Raw genomic sequence first — 19,176 nt, forward strand, 5'->3', positions numbered from 1 at the left:
CTCCACTTCTCCCGCCGCCGCCTCTTGGGCGCGCGCGGACCGCCTTCAGCAAGGCACTCGTCGGCGGCCGCGGCAGCCCCCTCGTCCACCTCCGCCTCCTCCTCCGCAGCAGCAGCAACAGCAGCGGCGGCGGCGGCGGCGGCGGCGGCAGCTCCCGCAGGCAGCCCCAGTCCCGCCTCCCCCCTTCATTTCCTTGTTTTGGAACCTGGTGGGCCGCGCCGTGGCTTCCCCGAACTCATTAACAAACCAGCCCGCCCGCCCCAAAGTCGCGGAGGCTCCTGGGAATTATAGTTTCAGAGGCCTCCGGCTCAGTGGGTGGTTTGCCAACCCCGACACTACAACTCCCAAGGTGCTCTAGGCTTCTCTGGCCACGCCCCCTCGAGGGAGGCACGCCTGCGTACTAGCGCGGCTCCGCCTACTCCTTTTTTTTTTTTTTTTTTTTTTTTTTTGTCTCCAGGTAGTTCTGAACTGCTAATTCCTGCAGGCAGGGTACAAAGTGTGAAGTTGTAGCATGCTTTCTGTGGTGTGTGGCAGTAGTTGGAAAGAAAGCCTTTATTCTGCACGAACACTATGGCTGTCTCCAGGAGACAAGGAGAGTGGAAGGTATTGTGGAAGCACCTTGCCTAGGAATTTGTTCCAATGGCTTGCCGAGCGAGGATCGTAATTGGCACAGTTGTATCACAGATTGTTTTGTTTTTCAGGGCGATTGGCCCGCCTGCTGCCCCGCCCCGCGCCCGACCGCTCATTGGAGGAGACGAGAGAATGACGTCCTCGTTGGTGCTGGGTATCCCCGGGCTTCGGCTGCTTCCCTCCTCTTGATTGGTAAGTGGGTTTGCTCCGTTCTCCCTGATAGGTTACTTTTTTCTTTCCGATGCAAAAACCGTATTTCAAAAACCCGGTTTTCAGCAGCTGGCGGATTCCTGGCTCAAGCGTAGAGATGAGGAGAACTTGAAACTTCTCAATACTAGCAGCCAGGCACCGTCTTCTCGGTCCTATAGTCGATTTTCTCTGCATTTGATTGGCAAGGCGAAGCTCTTTTTTTTTTCCACAAAGTAATGAAATATGGAGAAAGAACTAGAGTTTCATTCTGGCAAAAGCGATGCTGGGGGTGGAAATGAGCACCTCATACTTGCACATCTACAACTTTAGTCTGTGCCACCACTCTGGCTGCCCCATAGCCAAGGTTTGACCCTTTGTCTAAGGACAACGTATCTGGAGGATGCAGCATTTTCAGAAATACCATTTGGGACAATGGAGATGGCATAATGGTTATGCAGAAAACACTCAAATTTCTGAGGCTCCAAGGACCCAGGGTTCAGTCCTCCTGTTCTACCACAAACCAGAGCTGAGCATGGCTCTGGTAAAATAATAATAATAAATAGCAAAAAGTATCATTTGAATTGGTGTGTGTGTGAGAGAGAGAAAGAGAGACAGAGACACAGAGAGAGAGAGACTGCATAAAAGTGAGAAGTTTTCCTGGAATGTTTTAAGAACAGCCGAAAGGGCTTTGGTGAAATAAACAAGCACAACAACAACAGAACATCAAGGAGGATAGTAATAAAAAGCAGTTGAAACAATTGACTTAATTGTATGAATATCGTCGAAAGCTTGTGCTGCAGACTTAAGCACAACTGAGGAAGACTTAAGTACTAACACAGTAACACAGAAGGAATTGTCACTTCTACCTAAAGTGATAGAAAGAATGTAACAGTAGCCTGCCTGCTATGATTTGGGATTTGGAAATTTTTTCTTAATAGAAACAGTGAAGGCAGAGAGAATGAAAGACCACCGCACCAAAGTTTCCTTCAATGCTGTGGGGGCTAGTGCCCTATCCAAGTGAGCTATTTCACCAGCTCAGGATTTGGAAGAAATTTGAAAAACCAAGGGAAGGAAGAGGATTGTGTATTTACTACAAAATTCCCTCCTGGTCGTCTTCCTAAGACCTTGAAGTCCATCAAAAAGCATCTGAGTTTGACTTACTTCTGGGCACTGTGGTAAGTGCTGGTGAGACCAGATGAAAAATGGCCTTTGTCCATTGGGGAACAAATTGAAGAAACTGAACCTATTGAAGAAATATGTAAATGTAAATTAAAAATAAACTGTGAGTCCAAGGAGCAACCATATGCTAGGATTTCTGCTAGGAAATCTGGATAGGCTTCACCAAGGAGGCAGGTTAGAGACTAACTTTAAACAAAAAATAAGGGGGCTGGGCAGTAGCGCAGTGGGTTAATCTCACATGGGGCAAAGCACAAAGACAGGCGCAAGGATCAGCGTAAAGATCCGGGTTAGAGCCCCTGCTTCCCCACCTGCGGGGGGGGGGGGGGGGGGTCGCTTCACAAGTGGTGAAGCAGGTCTGAAGGTGTCTATCTTTCTCTCCCCCACTTTGTCTTCTTCTCCTCTCTTGATTTCTCTCTGTCCTATCCAACAACAGTGACAACAAAAATAACAACAACGATAAATAAAAAGGGAAGCAAAAAGGAAAAAATAGCCTCCAGGAGCAGTGGATTTGTAGTGCAGGCTCTGAGGCACAGCAATAACCCTGGAGGCAAAATAAATAAATAGAACTTTGTTTAGAGGAAATAGAGAACGCAAAATTATTACAAGCAAAACAGCATGTACATAGAACTTGAGAATATATAGGCAGTCTGAGAAATACAACAGGCTTGAATAAGCTGAACACAGAGGTCAAAATGTGAAGAACAATGTATGTCAAGCAGAAGTTTTAAGATTTCATCATTCTAGTGACAGTAGGGAGCCTGGAAGGACTTCTGAACTGAGGAGTACTCTAATCAGTGCTATTCCTTTACAAAATCCTCTCCAGCTAGCACGATGACTCACCTGGGTAGTACACCTGCTTTGTCATGCGCAGAGCCCGCGATCCAGCCCATCCCCCCACCACACTAGAGGGAGCTTAAATGCTTGGGTGTGCTTTGCTCTCTCCCTCTGGAAAGACAGAAGGACGCCATAGCATCAAAGCTTCCCTCAGTGCAATGGGAGTTGAATCTGAACCTGGTCGATACCCCTGACATTATCCAAGTGAACTAGCAATCTTGCTTTCCCCATGATGCCCATTTTCTGCCTCTTTCTCAGATGGCTGTTTTCTATCTGTGTCTGTGTGTCCAGATCACCTACCTGTAAGGGCATCATTCACGCTGAATTTAGGCAGGCCATGTGCCTCTCTCCAACCTTGTGATTGAAACGTAAAGACTCCCCTATTATATCTGTCAGGGGGAAAAAAAGTCTTGTACATGTGTTTTTTTTTTTAACATTTTCTTTTTTTTATACTTCTTTATTCCCTTTTTTGTTGCCCTTGTTTTATTGTTGTAGTTATTGTTGTTGTTGTTATTGATGTCATCGTTGTTGGGTAGGACAGAGAGAAATGAAGAGAGGAGGGGAAGATAGAGAGGGGAGAGAAAGATAGACTCCCCTGCAGGTGGGGAGCTGGGGGCTCAAACCGGGATCCTTGAGCCGGTCCTTGCGCTTTGTGCCAAGTGCACTTAACCCGCTGCGCTACCGCCCATTAAAGCTTATTATATTGGTTCAAGAGTGGATAAAGTATTAGACTCTCAAGCATGAAGTTCCAAGTTCAGTCTCCAGCAGTACATGTATGAGAGTGATGTCTGCTTCTCTATCTCTCTCATTAATAAATTAAAAAAAAATTTTTAAGTAATAAAAATAAAGCTCATTGTCTCCCTAGGGAACCAGAAGGGCACACTTTACCATGTTCAAGGAGCAGGGCTCATTATTTTTCAATGTTTTTATTTATTAGATAGAAACTGTCAGAAATCAAGAGGGTAGGAGGAGTTAGCAAGAGAGAGAAATGCAGCCCTGCTTCATCATTTGCAAAGCCTTCCCCCTGCAGGTGGAGACCTGCAGCGGTTCGAACCTGGGTCTCTGAGCATTGTAACAGGTGCACTCAACCTGGTACGCCACCACCGGGCCCCAAGGACCAGGGTTCTAATACTCAACACCACATAGGAGTACAATTAATAGAGAAATTTCATGAACAGCAGAGCAATGCTGTGATGTCTCTCTGTTTCTGTCTCTGTAGTGAAATCACTTTTAAGTGAGAAGCCTCGTTGTCTTTTTCAAACTAAATAAGGGTCAACTGCCTGGTGCTACAGTTACATAAAAAGGAAATGTGAGTATGAATTTAGTCACAAACATACACAAAGAACTCTTAGTTCTAGTAAAAACATTACACACATGAAAAATTTATTAGTTTATAGTTACGAAACCTGAATTTGCCCCCTCACACGGTCTTATCTAATATTTGAGAGGTGTTCTTATTTTCAAGTTTGGACAAAGGAACCTACTTACATATTTTTTTATTTATAAAACTGAAAATATTGACGAGACCATAGGATAAGAGGGGTACAATTCCCACCACCAGAGTTCCATTTCCCACACCCTCCCTTGGAAGCTTTCTGTTCTTTATCCCTCTGGGAGCATGGACCCAGGGTCATTATGGGGTGCCGAAAGTGGAAGGTCTGGCTTCTGTAATTGTTTCTCCGCTAAAGATGGGCATTGGCAGGTCGATCCATTACCCCTAGCATGTTTCTCTCTTTCCCTAGTGGAGTGGGGGTCTGGAGAGGTGGGGTTCCAGGACACATTGATGAGGCTGTCTGCTCGGGGAAGTCAGGTTGGCATCATGGTAGCATCTGCAACTTGGTTGCTGAAAAGCATTAAGATATAAAGCAGAGGGAGTCAGGTGGTAGCGCAGCAGGTTAAGGACAGGTGGCGCAAAGTGCAAGGATTGGCTTAGGATCCCGGTTTGAGCCCCCAGCTCCCCACGTGCAGGGGAGTCACTTCACAGGCGGTGAAGCAGGTCTGCAGGTGTCTGTCTTTCTTTCCCCCTCTGTCTTCCCTTCCTCTCTCCATTTCTCTCTGTCCTATCCAACAACAAGGACATCAATAGCAACAACAATATTAACTACAACAATAAAACAAGGGCAACAAAAGGGAATAAATAAATAAACTTAAAAGATAGAAAGCAGGGGAGTCCAGCTGGAGCACAGCGGGTTAAGCGTACGTGGTGCAAAGCACAAGGACCGATATCAGGATCCCTGTTCGAGCCCCCGGCTCCCCACCTACAGAGGAGTCGCTTCACAGGCGGTGAAGCAGGTCTGCAGGTGTCTATCTTTCTCTCCCCCTCTCTATCTTCCCCTCCTCTCTCCATTTCTCTCTCTCCTATCCAACAATGACGACATCAACAACAACAATAATAACTACAACAACAATGAAAAACAAGGGCAACAAAAAGGGAAAATAAATAAAAAATTTTAAAAAAAGATATAAAGCAGAACAAATTGTTTAATAATCAGGAACCTAAAGGCAACGATATAGCAGATGAGATCTTGGGGGGGTCTCCATTTTGGAAAAAAAAAAGCTAGTAGGTCTATTTTAGTTATATTCCAAGAGGCCCATGACTTTATTCATTTTTGCCTGAGCCCGACAGCTAACATGCAAGTGGATCAAATGTAGTGTCTAGGGAGACGGTATCATAATTGGAAAAAGGACTAGACAGCTGGGACAGGGAAGAGAGTAGCTCCCAAATGTGGGAAAAGAACATAAATATCGTTAACTGTAAACCCCATCAATTTGATCTGGGGCCCATATTCAGCACAGGAGCCTGTGTGACCTCTGCATCCCTGTAGGTCTGAGCTCACATTCTGTGGTCATGGCTAGGAACATTCTAGGTTGCACGATTTTCAGAACCCGTCTTCCTCAAGTGGTACAATATTTTGGCCCAACCTCCCTTCAGCAAATGAGGCAGTCCCTACCATTGTTGGACCACATTAAGGGCAAGGTCCCGTAGGGGCCCACAAAAGGGTCCATTATGTTGTTCCTAATGGAGGTGACCAGTGACAGTGGGGAGAGGGATGGATCTGTTAGAGGTCTAGGCTCATCATGCCTGTGTGGGAATCCCAGGATTCCCTGACCAGGGTCCCAGGTGATGGGGTGGGTTGGTAGTGACCAAAAGTGCCATCACTGAAGTATGCTGGTCTCAGGGGGCCTGGTGGTAATGCAGCAAGTTTAGCACACATGGCGCAAAGTGCATGGACCGGTGCAAAAGATCCTGGTCTGAGTGAGCCCCCAGCTCCCCACTGCAGGAGGGTCGCTTTGCAAGCAGTGATGCAGGTCTGCAGGTATCTCTCTCTATTCCTCTCTCAAGTTCTCTCTGTCCTACCTAACAACCACTGAACGAGGGCAACAAAATGGGAAAAATAGCCTCCAGGAGCAGTGGATTTGCATAGGCACCGATCCCCAGAGATAACCCTGAAGGCAAAATAATAATAATGTTTTGGGGTTTTTTTTCAATTTTTTATTATCTTTATTTATTTATTAGATAGAAACAGCCAGAAATCTAGAGGGAAGGGGTGATATAGAGGGAGAAAGAAAAAGAGACACCCCAGAAAAGGTAACAGCAGCAAATGCTGGAGAGGGTGTGGCGTCAAAGGAACCCTCCTGCACTGCCAGTGGGAATGTCAATTGGTCCAACCTCTGTGGAGAACAGTCTGGAGAACTCTCAGAAGGCTAGAAATGGACCTACCCTATGATCCTGCAATTCCTCTCCTGGGGATATAGCCTAAGGAACCCAACACACTCATCTAAAAAGATCTGTGTACACATATGTTCTTAGCGGCACAATTTGTAATAGCCAAAACCTGGAAGCAACCCAGGTGTCCAACAACAGATGAGTAGCTGAGCAAGTTGTGGTCTATATACACAATGGAATACTACTCAGCTGTTAAAAATGGTGACTTCACCGTTTTCACCCGATCTTGGATGGACCTTGAAAAATTCACGTTAGGGGCAGGGGTAGGTAGCATAATGGTTATGCATACAGACTCTCATGCGTGAGGCTTCAAAATCCCAGGTTCAATTCCCTGCACCACCATAAACCAGAGCTGAGCAGTGTTCTGGTAAAAAAAAAATCATATTAAGTGAAATAAGTCAGAAACAGAAGGATGAATATGGGATGATCTCACTCTCAGGCAGAAGTTGAAAAACAAGATCAGAAGAGAAAACACAAGTAGAACCTGAACTGGAATTGGCATATTGCACCAAAGTAAAAGACTCTGGGGTGGTTGGGTGGGGAGAATATAGGTCCAAAAAGGATGCCAGAGGACCTAGTGGGGGTTATATTGTTATATGGAAAACTGGGAAATGTTATGCATGTACAAACTACTGTATTTACTGTCTGTCAAATGTAAAACATTAATTCCCCAATAAAGAAATTTAAAAAGAAAGAAAGACACCTGTAGCACTGCTTCACCATTTGCAAAGCTTTCCCCCTGTAGGTGGAGACCAGGGGCTTGAACCCAGGTCCTTGAGCATTGTAGCATGTGGCTCAACCAGGTGCGCCACTGCCCGCCCCTGTGGTGTCTCTTTCAGGTCTTTCTACTTGCTTGCCGCACTTACCGAGTCACTGCAGCCTTTTACCTTAAGGTATGTATTTTCCCCTAACTTACCTCATGGGCCCTGGTCTATATCTAGGTTCTGTGCCTTTGGTGGGAAGTGCAGCGCCTGAAATGGAATTAAGGAGTCCTATGAGCTAGGAATCGTCTCACCAGAGTCCTACAGCTGAAGGGTTAACATCACAGGCCTGTCTGTGGACACAGTCCGAAGTGAAACATGTTGAGGTGGTACTAGTTGCATTGATCTACTTACGTTTTAAATGGTTCTTTTTTTCTGTATTTAACAGTCTTTCAAAAAAAAAAAAGTCTTTCCCGAGAGAGGCAGACTGGGAGTATGGACCGACCAGTCAACGTCCATGTTCAGCAGGGAAGCAATTACAGAAGCCATACCTTCTACCTTCTGCAACCCACAATGACCCTGGGTCCATGCTCCCAGAGGGATAGAGAATGGGAAAGCTATCGGGGGAGGGGGTGGGATATGGAGATTGGGCGGTGGGAATTGTGTGGGGTTGTACCCCTCCTACCCTATGGTTTTGTTAATTAATCCTTTCTTAAATAAAAAAGAAAAAAAAAAGTCTTTCCCTAAATTTGTGTATCAAATAATGATATTCCTAAAGGTAGTTCTTGTTTATTTATTTATTTATTTTGCCTATGAATTTCTTAAGATGTACATACAGATAGAATTTTTTGTTGTTGTTTTGTTTCTTGTTTTTCTAAGATTTATTTGATATTAATAAGAAAGAGGGGCACGGGAGTCAGGCAGTAGCGCAGTGGGTGACGCAAAACGAAAGGACAGCCATAAGGATCCTGGACTCCCCACCTGCAGTGGAGTCGCTTCACAAGTGGTGAAGCAGGTCTGCAGGTGTCTGTCTTTCTCTCCCCCTCTCTGTCTTCCCCTCCTCTCTCCATTTCTCTCTGTCCTATCCAACAACAACATCAATAATAACTACAACAATAAAACAACAAAGGAAACAAAAGGAAATAAATAATAGGGGGCAGGTGATGGCGCACCTGGTTGAGCGCATGTATTACAATGCACAAGGACCCGGGTTCAAGCCCCTGGTCCCCAAATGCAGGGGGAAAGCTTTGCGAGTGGTGAAGCAGTGCTGTAGGTATCTCTCTGTCTTTCTCCTTCTCTATCACCGTCTTCTCTTTTGACTTCTGGCTGCCTCTATCCAATAAATAAAGATTAAAAAAAAGAAATAAATAATAAATATTAAGAAAAAAAGAAGAAGAAAGAAAGAGATAAGAGTACTGTCCAACTCAAGCATATAGTAATTTCCAAGGTTAAATCTGGGACTCCTGGGGACTCAAACATGAAAATGTGGTGTGCTACCATTCTACAACTCCCTTGGCTCTGGGTGTTTGTTTGTTTGTTTCCTTCTTATTTTTACCTTTATTATTTTATTTTATTTTTACCAGAGCACTGCTCAGCTCTGGCCTATGGTGGTGTAGGGGATGGGACCTGGGATTTTGGAGCTATAGGCACGAGACTCTCTTTGTGTAACTGTTCTGCTGTCTAACCCCAGTTCTTGTTATTTTTGAAGACATTTATTTATGAGAGATAACTACAGTGTCATTGTGACACATGCGATGCCAGAAATCAAACTCTAGACCTCGTGCTACAGAGTCTGTCACTTCATCGATTTTGTCACCTCCCAAACCACATCATTTTCTTTTTTGTTTTAAATATTTACTCATTTATTGGATAGAGACAGCCAGAAATCGAGAAGAAAGGGGGAGATACTGAGGGACAGACACAGGCAGACACCTGCAACACTGCTTCACCATTTGCAATGCTTTCCCCCCTGCAGGTGGGGACCAGGGACTCAAACCAGGGTCCTTGGACATTACAACATGTGTGCTCAAGCACCACCCTGTCCCTCCACATTGGTTTTTGATGAAGTTGGGATCTGGTCTCTCCTGGGCTGCTTTTTCATTCATATAGAGAGAGACACCACAGCAACATAGCTGCTCTCTCCCTCCATGGCACTCCTAAGATGGGACTTGAACCTGGGTCATGCCGTTGGCACATGACAAAGCAGTCACCCTACTTGTTAACCTCTTCCTTCCTCTAGCCATGTTCATTTGCTTGTTTTAAGAAGAGACAGAGTGAAAAAGATCACAGTACCAAAGCTTCCTTTCAAGGTAGTGAAGGCTGGGCTCAAACCTGGGCTGCATACATGGCAAAGCAGCACACATGAGCTATTTTCCTTCATTTGCTTTAAGTCAGACCTTTTCTTGAAGCAAAGTCTATGATTGCAGAGCCCCACATGGCTATTGTCCGTCCAGCCATTTGGAAGCCAAATGGCTGCTGGTCACAAAAGAGAATCTACTGATGGTGGCAGATTCAGGAAGAAGGAAACAAGGCAGTAAGATTCACCTGACTTTCAGTTCGTTGTTCATGAATCCTAATTAGTCTAACTTTCCTGAAGCCTAGAGGTTTTGAGTCTGGCACATGACAGTTTGAGGAACTCAAAGAGACCCTAATGATAACTGAACTATAAAGGCATCCTCCGATCATTTCTGTTAAGCGAGTTTTAAATATTGGGGCTGGGTGGAGGCACACTCCATTGAGTACATATTTCACCACGCACAAGGACCTGGGCTCAAGCCTCTGGTCCCCACCTGTGGAGTGGAGAGGAGCTTGAGAAGTAGTGAAACATTGCAGATATCTCTCTTTGTCCCTCTCCGTCTTCCCTTTCAGTTTCTCTCTGTTTCTAGCCAATAAATGAATTTTTAAAAATTAAGTTAAATAAAGAATATTTTAATCACACCAAAGTAAAAGAGTCTGGGGTGGGTGGGTGGGGGAGAATACAGGTCTAAGAAGGATGACAGAGGACCTGATGGGGCTTGTATTGTTATATGGGAAACTGGGGAATGTTATGCATGTACAAACTATTGTATTGACTGTTGAATGTGAAACATTTATTCCCCAATAAAGAAATTTAAAAAGAACATTTTAAATATTAAAACTTGTCCCTGGAAGTAGCCAAATTGTTGTTGTTTTTTTTTATTTATTCAAGCATTGGGTGATGGTGGCTTGTAGGGGACTGAACCTGAGATTTCTGGGGAACTGGTCATGTGGGTCTGATGCAAACAGCATTACATATCTCTCTGATGCCCAATAGGCAATTAGAAATTTTTCAACTTAATAGGAACTCATCCAATCAGTAAGCTTACATTAGAATCTAATGGAAAATCCACCATAATTCACTCTTGGTATAAGACATAAATACATAGAACCAGTCTGGAGGATAAAACCTCAACACTGAAACAACATAGGAATTCTGAGACTCAAACATACCCTATGCAGATGACAAAATAGCTCACTTGGATAGTGTACATGCTTTGGCCATGCACAAGACTCAGATTTGAGCCCAGCCCCCACAACAGTGGAGGGAATTTCATGCTCCCCACACTCCCCCCCACACACACACCCCTCCTTCTGCCTGAAAAAATTTAACCCAGAGTAGTGAAACTCCAACAATGAAAAGGAAAAAGGAAAGAAGAGGCCACAAAAACCTACTCATGGGCTAGGATTCAACAGCACCTGAAGGCACAATCCAAACTTCAAGGAGGTGTTTCTTTATTTAGCCGCCAGAGCTATCACTAAGATTCGGCGCCTGTGTGACAAATCATTGCTCCTGCTAACTGTTTTTCTTTCTTTTTTATTTGACTAGATAGATAGATGACAGATATCTAAATAGATGCTCAGCTCTGGTTTATGGTCATACTGGGGATTGCACCTGGGAACTTAGAGCCTCATGCTTAAAAGTTGTTGAGGGAGGGAGGCGTTGAGCAGTAGCGCAGCAGGTTAAGCACATGTGGTGCAAAGTGCAAGGACCCGAGTAAGGATCCCGGTTTGAGCCCCACTGCCGGGGAGTGGATTCACAGGCGGTGAAGCAGGTCTGCAGGTGTCTGTCTTTCTCTCCCCCTCTCTGTCTTCCCCTCCTCTCTTAATTTTTCTCTGTCCTATCTAACAACAATGACATCAACAACAACAGTAATAACCACAACAAGGCTGCAACAAGGGCAACAAAAGGGGAAAAAAAGTTGTTTGCATTACCCTTATGTTGTCTTGCCAGTCAGACAGAGAGATTGAGGAGAGGTGACAGAGGAGAAAGGAAGAGCCCTACAGCTCTGCTTTATCACCTGTGAGCTTTGCCCGCATAGATGCCACGGACTTCACCCACATCCTCGTGCATGAGCACTCAGACAGGGCTGAGGAGACAGCATAATGGTTATGCAAAAAGACTTGGATGTCTGAGGCTCAGGTTCAATCCCCACTGCCATCATAAGCCGCAGCTGAAGTGTGCTCAGGTTAGGGAAAATAATAATAATAATAAAACTTTAAAATATGTATCCACAGATTTATAAAAGACTACATGGCACATTCTTCTTCAAACCAGCAAGATCTCTCTCTCTCTGTCTCTCTCTCTCACACACACACACACACACACACAAAACACACACATGCCATTCCAGATATCATAGTATAGATGGTCTGGGAAGTTGTAAAGAATACAACCCTGGTATGACAGGTGCCAGAGTGATGCTCTGGTTTTCTTTTTTTTTTTTTTTTGTTAAGTGTTAGTTTAATTCCACTGTGGTCTGAGAAGATGCTTGGGATGATTTCAGTGCTCTTGAATTGGCTGATGCTGTCTTTGTGGCCTAACATATGGTCTATCCTTGAGAATGATCCATGTGGATTTGAGTAAAATGTGTATTCCAGTTTCTTGGGATGAATGACTCTGAAAATGTCCAATAGTTCTAGTTTATCTATCTCTTCATTTAGCTCCCTTATGTCATTACTGATTTTCTTCCTGGATGATCTGTCAAGTTGAGAGAGTGGGGTGTTGAAGTTCCCTACTATGATTGTGTTACTGTTAATATATTGCTGTAGCTCTTTCAGTAGAAGTTTGATGTATTTAGATGGCTTCTCATTGGGTGCATAGATATTAATAATTGTTAAGTCCTCTTGATTGACTGATCCTCTGAGCATTAAGTAGTGTCCATTAAGTAGTATCTTTTTTAATCTTATCTATCTTAAAGTTTATCATGTCAGATATGAGAATAGTTGTTCCTGCCCTTTTTTGTGGGCCATTGGCTTGTATGATAGTTTTCCATCCTTTCACTTTAAGTCTGTGTTTGTCTTGTTGAGTTAGGTGAGTTTCCTGTAGACAACATATTGTTGGGTTGTGTTTTTTGATCCATCTTCCTACTCTGTGTCTTTTAATAGGTGAATTCAGGCCATTGACATTTATTGATATCAAAGATTGAAGATATTTTAACACCATTCTTGTAGAGTTTTAGGGTGTTCTGATATATGTCCTATTTGTGGTGGTCTGGTTGTTTATAGGAGACCTTTCAGAACTTCTTTCAGGGCAGGCTTGGTGATGGTTGCTTCCTTCAACTGTTGCTTGTCTGAGAAGGTTTTGATGCTTCCATCTAGTCTGAATGACAGTCTAGTAGGATATAGTATTCTTGGCTGAAAGCCTTTCTCATTGAGCACTCGATAGATATCTTGCCATTCTCTTCTGGCCTGTAGTGTTTGTATGGAGAAGTCTGCTGCTCATCTTATGGGTTTTCCTTTGTAGGTGACTCTTTGTTTTTCTCTTGCAGCCTTGAGGATCCTTTCTTTATCCTTATTCCTTTCCATTCTAAGTATGACATGTCTTGGTGTCTTTAGGTCTGGGTTAATTCTGTTTGGGACCCTCTGGGCTTCTTGAATCTTTATGTCTTTGGCATTGTCTAGACTAGAGAAATTTTCAGCTATTATGGCCTGGAGAATGCTTTCTTCCTCTGGTAAGCCAATAATGCATATATTGTTTCTTTTGAAGTCATCCCATAGGACTCTGTTGTTTTTTTTAGCATCTCTTAATCTCTTTTTGAGATCTCTTACTTCTTTTTAGTTGTCTCTAATTCATCCTCAATCTTGCTAATTCTGTCTTCAGCCTCATAGATTCTATTCTCTCTGCCCTCTACTGTTTTCTGGAGTTCATCTATTTTGTTGCCCTGCTCTGATACTGTTTTAGCTTGTTCAGCTAGTTGCCTTCTTAGCTCAGCAATTTCAGCTTTCAGCTCTCTTAATAACCATGAGATAATTAGAATTTTCTTCCATATTCTCATTTGTTGTTCCTGCATTTCTGATTACAATTTTTTCAAATTCTTTACTCACTCCTGTTATTATTTCCTTAGCTAATGTTTGGATGTTGAACTCGTTGTTTTGTGCTTCACCCTCTGGAGGACTTTTAGCTGGACTCTTGTCCTGGTTCGAGTCTCCAATATTTTTTCTTGTTGTTTTAACCATTTTATATATTATGTTATGAGTTCCCTTTATCAGTACTTTTCAAATTATTGATCACTATTGCCTGGATTGACTTGTGTCTAAGTAATATAATTAAAGGGTTTACAGTGGTGGAAGTTAACAGTTTTTTCAATCCCTGAGTTGGAGCTCAGTGGTGTAAAAGCCTCTTTTTTTTTCTTCCCTGTAGGCTATGGGAGCCTGAGGGCTTTTAAACTATCAATAGGCTTCTTAGCTTAATCACTGACTCCTGACCAAGAGATAAAGCAGGGTGTGGCAGAGATAAACCAGTGGTTATGCAAAGAGACTTTCACAGCCCCTCAGCTATGCCACCGAGGTATAGGTCTTCTCCTGAGTTTCCCGGTTAGATCTCTGTGCCCTGGTGTCCCTCCCTGTTGCTGCTCCAGATTCTGAGGGTAGTAGCAATGGAGACTCGGAGTTGCACTTGGTGAGTCTCTGGGGAGTCCTTTCCTCCCTTCAGCTGTCCCCTTGTTGTGGAGCAGACTGGAGGTGTTGTCTCCACTGATAAACTTGAACTGTTAGCAGTCACTTAATCTCTCCTTAGGCCCCTCTCTCCTCTCTGTCACCAGCCACACGTGTTTGTACTCATGGGTGACTTACTGGGTTCCTGTGGTCATTGTAGTCCTGTCTTGTTTCGGTCTGGGTGGTCTCCTTTGGTATTCCTAGTTGATCCGGGAGAGGAGAGGAGAGGAGAGGAGAGAAAGCGATCTGCTGCTCGTAGCTCCGCCTCCAGAAGTCCATGTCCTGGTTTTCTTTTTTATTAATAAATAGTAAATTAGGGGAGTCTGGTGGTAGCACAGCGGCTTAAGTGCTCATGGCGCAAGGTGCAAGGACCAGCTTAAGGATCCCGGTTCGAGCCACCGGCTCCCCACCTGCAGGGGAGTCGCTTCACAGGCAGTGAAGTAGGTCTGCAGGTGTCTTATCTTTCTCTCTCCCTCTCTGTCTTCACCTCCTCTCTCCATTTCTCTCTGTCCTATCCAACAACGATGACATCAATAACAATAATAACTACAACAATGAAAAACAAGAGCAACAAAAGGGAAAATAAATATTTAAAAAATTAAATCTTAAAAAATAAATAAATAGTAAATTAATCATAAAAATATATCATAGTATACATATGGAGAAAATACAGAAAAGCATGGCTCATAAAATACATATTCTGAACTCTGGTAAGAACAGGGCACTAGGGAGTTGGGGGTAGTGCAGCGGGTTAAGTGCACGTAGTGCAAAGATCAAGGACCAGTGTAAGGATACTGGGTTGAGCCCCCGGCTTCCCACCTGCAGGGGAGTCACTTCATAAGCGGTGAAGCAGGTCTCCACGTGTCTGTCTTTCTTTCCCCCTTCTCTATCTTCCATTCCTCTCTCCATTTCTCTCTTTCCTATCCAACAACAAGGACATCAATAACAACAATAATAACAACAACAATAAAACAACAAAGGCAACAAAAGGGAGTAAATAAATATTAAAAAAGAAGAAATTAAAAAAAAAAAAGAACAGGGCACTAAAAACTTCTTGTTAGGAGAGATAGCATAATAATTACGCTAATGGCTTGCTTGTCTTAGAGGTCAAGGTCCCAGGTTCAGTCCTAAGCACCACCATAAGCCAAAACTGAGCAGTGCTCCTGGGGGACAGGGGGTTATTATACATTATGCTTCTTATAACCAAGTTTGGGGCCAGGAGTATAGCTAGTAACACGTGCACTTAACTGGGTGTGCCACCACCAGGCCCCTGGGAATATAGCTCAGTGACAGGGCATATATTTCACATGTGTGAAGCCCCAGCTTTGATCCCCAGCACAAAACAAACAAAAGACAACCCGTGTACACACAGAAGGAAATTGGCAGCTTTTGTTTGGAAACAAGTTCTGGGTTTTGTATGTTCCCTTTTGCTTCTGATTTGACCATATGCCAATGCAACGAATAGCCACCCAAATACAGAAGAGATTAGCAAATGAATTTGTTTACAAATTCCCAACATTGGAATTTAACCTCTAACTAGTCAAATGATGGAGACAGACACACTAAGTAGCATGAAACAAACAAATGAAGGGTTGGGTGGTGGCGCAGCAAGGTAAGACACACCTAAGTGAAAACCAGGATTCAGAACTCCTGTCCCCACCTGCAGGGGGAAGCTCCACAAGCAGTGAAACAGTGCTGCTCTTACTCTCTCCCTCTCCTCCCCCTTTCCTCTCCCTCTCTCCCACCCCTTTCAATTTCTTTCTCTTGCCCGTTCAAAATAAATGGACAGAAGAAAAAACAAGACCCCTGTGAGTGGTGGATGTCTTGGGTAGGCACTATGCCCCAGCAATAACCCTGGTGGCAATAAAAAATAAGATAGGGGCCCAAGTGGTGGTGCACCTGGTTGAGCGCACATATTACAGTGCACAAGGAACCAGGATTGAGCCCCAGGTCCCCACGTGCAGGGGGAAAGCTTTTCGAGTGGTGAAGCAGTATTGCAGGTGTCTGTCTCTCTCCCTCCCTCCCACCCCCTCCCCTTTCAATTTCTGGCTGTCTCTACCATATATATATGTGTGTGTGTGTGTGTGTGTGTGTGTGTGTGTGTGTGTATGTATGTATATATATAACCAGAGCACTATTCAGCTCTGGCTTATAGTGGTGTGGGGGACTGAACCTGGGACTTTGGAGCCTCAGGCATGAAAGTCTGTTTGCATAACCATTATGCTATCTACCCTCCACCCTCCAATAGATAATTTTAAAAAATTAAAAATAAGGTAAAATAAATGTTTTTAATTCCCAATTTCAAAACCAATGGCCAAGCATCAACTTGCAACATCGTCCCCAGTTGTCAAGTTAATCAAACAGACAAAACAATAATTTAGAACTTTTAAACATTTTTTTAAATTTTATTATATATTTTAATTTGTTCCCTTTTGTTGCCCTTGTTGTTTTATTGTTGTTGTTGGATAGGACAGAGAGAAATGGAGAGAGGAGGGGAAGACAGAGAGGGGGAGAGAAAGACAGACACCTGTAGACCTGCTTCACCACCTGTGAAGGGACTCCCCTGCAGGTGGGGAGCCGGGGGCTGGAGCCAGATCCTCCTTACTTCCGTGCTAGCGCTTTGCGCCACATGTGCTTCACCGCTGCGCTACCTCCTGACTCCCGAATTTAGAATTTTTACACTAGAACAGGCGCTACCCCTTCAGCGGCACCTGCGCTGGGAAGACTCAGGGAAGATTACCATGGCCCCTGTACAAGGATGACAATCAAATCGGTGAAGCCTTCCAGAAAAGTAAATAAACAAAAAAATCTAAACAAATCTGTTGGGAACTTTGTTCTTACTTAAGGTGAGCAAAATGGATTATGGAACATGGACATAATTAGTATACGGCTAACGTCAGCCTAATGTCAAGAGCTGTGCACAAACTCACAAGGGATTGTGGGTACAAGAGACTATGTAAGCAAGCACCCGGCAGCAGTTCACCCTTTTTAGCTCTTCCTCCATTTGGCTGTGTTTCCTATCACGCATGCCACCTCCCCTAGGATAGGACCTGAACTCATGTAACAACTGAACACTGGGGACTGAGTCTAAGGACTCCCTACCACCTAGCTAACCAGGCTTTCCCCCTTTGCTTATCCTGCTACTAGATTTTATGTACCTAAATAACCCTCACTGTAATAAAACTGCAGTTTGTTAAAACTCCAGCAAAAAGCCGCTGACGATTTTTTTTTTTTTAATTACAATACAAACCAAATGAGTCAGAGAAATATATAGCGCACTGCTTTGCCGTATGTGTGACCCGGTTTCAAGCCTGTCCCCAACCACACTGAGGGAAGCTCTGGTGAATTAGAAAAGAAAAAGAGAGAATATTGGGGGCCAGGTGGTAACAGCAGTAACTCAGCACAGCAGGTTAAGTGCATATGACCCTAAGCACAAGGACCAGAATCAGGATCGATTCCAGCCCCGGGCTCCCCACCTACAGGAGGGTCGCTTCATAAGCGGTGAAGCAGGTCTGCAGCTGTCTTTTTATTTTATTTATTTATTTATTTACTTATTTATTTTCCTTTTTTGTTACCCTTTTTTAACATTGCTGTGGTTACTGTTTTTATTTACGTTGTTGCTGTATAGGACAAAGAGAAATGGAAAGAGGAGGGGAAGATAGAGAGGGGGAGAGAAAGACAGACACCTACAGACCTACTTCAACGCCTGTGAAGCGACTCCCCTGCAGGTGGGGAGCCGGGGGCTCCAACCGGGATCCTTATGCTGGTCCTCGAGTTTAGCGCCATGTGCACTTACCGCACTGCACTACCTCCCGACCCCCGGTCTGCGGGTATCTTTCTCTCTCTCTCTGTCTTCCTCTCTTGATTTCTCTCCATCCTATCCAACAACGATGATGGCAGTAACAATAATGATAAACAAGGGCAACAAAAGGGAAAAAATGGCCACCAGAAGCAGTGTATTCATAGTGCAGGCACCAAGTCCCAGCCACCCTGGAGGCAGAAAGAAAAGAGAGAGAGAGAGAGAGAATATGTTAAGGCAAAGAAAGAGTTAACTAACCAAAGGGTAGGGAGAAGCCTCAGATAACAGGAGGCCTTGAGAAAGGTGTCCCCCCCACACACACACACACACAGGTCAGGAAGCTTCTAAATTTCTAAGGTTAAACTTTCCCCAGACACAGTTATGAAGGGAACCATAACAGTAACTAAGGCAACCAGGGCCTGAGCAGTGGGGACAAGTCCCACCCCCTTCACCTTGCAGCCTCAGCTTCTGGGAGAATGCTTTCTGCTCTCAGCCCTGCAGCCTCCTGTGGAACTTGGACCTTCCCTTTGTTCAAGGCCCAGAATTCTTTAAGAGCACCGAGCTCTTTCTGTGGCCTGTTAATCTCAATAAAGTTCCTTCTTGTTGACTCCATCAGCTGGCTCTGAGTCTTGAACCCCCAACACTGGTGCTATGGTCTGTTTCTCTCTCTTTCTGTCTCTATAAAAAAGTTAATTAATAAAAATAAATGGCAGTAGTGGTCCAGGAGGTGGTGCAGTGGTAAAGCTTTGGACTTTTATTTTCCCTTCTCTTGCCCTTGTTTTTTACTGTTGTAGTTATTATTGTTGTTGTTATTGATGTCATCCTTGTTAGGACAGAGAGAAATGGAGAGAGGAGGGGAAGACAGAGAGCGAGAGAGGGAGAGAGAAAGACAGCTCGAACCAGGATCCTTACTCCTGTTCTTGCACTTCGTGCCATGTCCACTTAACCCACTGCACTACCGCCCGACTCCAAGGTAAATATTTTTTAAAGAATCTCAGAATGAAAATTTTTAAAAAATTTATTTTCCCTTTTCTTGCCCCTGTTTAATTGTTGTAGTTATTATTGTTGTTGTTGTTGATGTTGTTGTTGTTGGATAGGACAGAGAGAAATGGGAGAGGAGGGGAAGACCAGAGGGGGTAGAGAAAGACAGACACCTGCAGACCTGC

At 44.1% G+C, this 19,176-nt stretch overlaps 1 long non-coding RNA gene and 1 pseudogene across 1 annotated transcript in view; both read left to right on the forward strand.

Annotated features, from left to right (window-relative positions):
• Nucleotides 1–428: 428 nt before the first annotated feature.
• LOC132538163 (uncharacterized) overlaps nucleotides 429–19,176 on the forward strand; it is a 34,601-nt gene continuing 15,853 nt past the window's right edge. Inside the window, exons 1-2 of the long non-coding RNA XR_009549621.1 lie at nucleotides 429–603; nucleotides 702–822. This is a non-coding gene — a long non-coding RNA (uncharacterized LOC132538163). The remainder of the gene's footprint in view (nucleotides 604–701; nucleotides 823–19,176) is intronic.
• Nucleotides 16,904–17,004, forward strand: LOC132538470 (U6 spliceosomal RNA; annotated as a pseudogene).

The sequence above is a fragment of the Erinaceus europaeus genome, chromosome 4 (assembly GCF_950295315.1).
Source record: "Erinaceus europaeus chromosome 4, mEriEur2.1, whole genome shotgun sequence".
NCBI classification, from domain to species: Eukaryota; Metazoa; Chordata; class Mammalia; order Eulipotyphla; family Erinaceidae; genus Erinaceus; species Erinaceus europaeus.